Source organism: Sinocyclocheilus anshuiensis, unplaced genomic scaffold, assembly GCF_001515605.1.
Source record: "Sinocyclocheilus anshuiensis isolate Anshui unplaced genomic scaffold, SAMN03320099.WGS_v1.1 scaffold1087, whole genome shotgun sequence".
Classification (NCBI taxonomy): Eukaryota; Metazoa; Chordata; class Actinopteri; order Cypriniformes; family Cyprinidae; genus Sinocyclocheilus; species Sinocyclocheilus anshuiensis.
Window position 1 is genome coordinate 106,019 of NW_015544199.1, and position 1,201 is coordinate 107,219.

The 1,201-nt window shown below is 44.2% G+C and overlaps 1 protein-coding gene across 1 annotated transcript in view; it reads left to right on the forward strand.

Annotated features, from left to right (window-relative positions):
* Positions 1–18: 18 nt before the first annotated feature.
* LOC107696795 (platelet-activating factor acetylhydrolase IB subunit beta-like) overlaps positions 19–1,201 on the forward strand; it is a 3,584-nt gene continuing 2,401 nt past the window's right edge. The window contains exon 1 of the mRNA XM_016497297.1: positions 19–141. The gene's annotated coding sequence lies outside the window, so the exon portion shown is untranslated. The remainder of the gene's footprint in view (positions 142–1,201) is intronic.

Consider the following 1,201-nt stretch of genomic DNA (forward strand, 5'->3'; position numbering starts at 1 on the left):
CGTCAGCGGAAGGGGCGGGGCGTCAGCAGTAGCAGACCGCGGAAGTGAGCTTTGCTGTGTGAATTAAACACATAACAGCAGTCAGTCACACAAACACTGAGTCTGACAGAAATCTGTGGAGGACAGCTTCAGCACACAAGAGTGAGTCAGAAACCTTCATCCTCTAGTCAGTGATCAACAGCGCTTTAGTGCACGAATTAGAAAATGCGTTTTGTTAAACCTGTTAAACAGGAACATAAAACAGCTGTCGCAACATGAAATAATCACGATGAATTTTGTAGGATTGAACTTCTCCACAGCTGTATGAGTTGGTGTGGGTTCATGTGAGAGCTGGGAACACTGGCTCACTGGTGACAGGACTGAAAGGTTGTGGGTTCGAGCCCATCACATTGAGCTGAGGATCCTGTAGTACTGCTGCTCAGACACAGAGCGACTTTACATACATCTGATAAATGACACGAGTTACTTTGCATGTTTATAGAGCTCTCTGTGTGTGTGTGTGTGTGTGTGTGTGTGTGTGTGTGAGAGAGAGAGAGTGTGTGTGTGAGAGAGTGTGTGTGTGAGTGTGTGAGAGAGAGAGTGTGTGTGTGTGTGTGTGTGAGAGAGAGAGAGTGTGTGTGTGAGAGAGTGTGTGTGTGAGTGTGTGAGAGAGAGAGTGTGTGTGTGTGTGTGTGTGAGAGAGAGAGAGTGTGTGTGTGAGAGAGTGTGTGTGTGAGTGTGTGAGAGAGAGAGTGTGTGTGTGTGTGTGTGTGAGAGAGAGAGAGTGTGTGTGTGAGAGAGTGTGTGTGTGAGTGTGTGAGAGAGAGAGTGTGTGTGTGTGTGTGTGTGAGAGAGTGTGTGTGTGAGTGTGTGAGAGAGTGTGTGTGTGTTAGTGTCTGTGTGTGTTAGTGAGTGTGTGTGTGTACTTGTATTTACTACTTTGTGAGGTCCAAAGGATTGCACAAAAATAGCAAAATAAGTAAAGTTTGACTTTCTGGGGTCCTTAAATCAGACCCCACAAAGACATGATCTCTAATACAAGACTATAAGATGATTAAATATACTATTGTCCAAACCTAAACCTACCTGTCACAGAAAACATTCGTATATATGACCCTGGAGCACAAAACCAGTCATAAGGGTCAATTTTTTCTGAATAAATAAGCTTTCCATTGATGTATGGTTTGTTAGGATAGGACAATATTTGAAAATCTGGAATCTG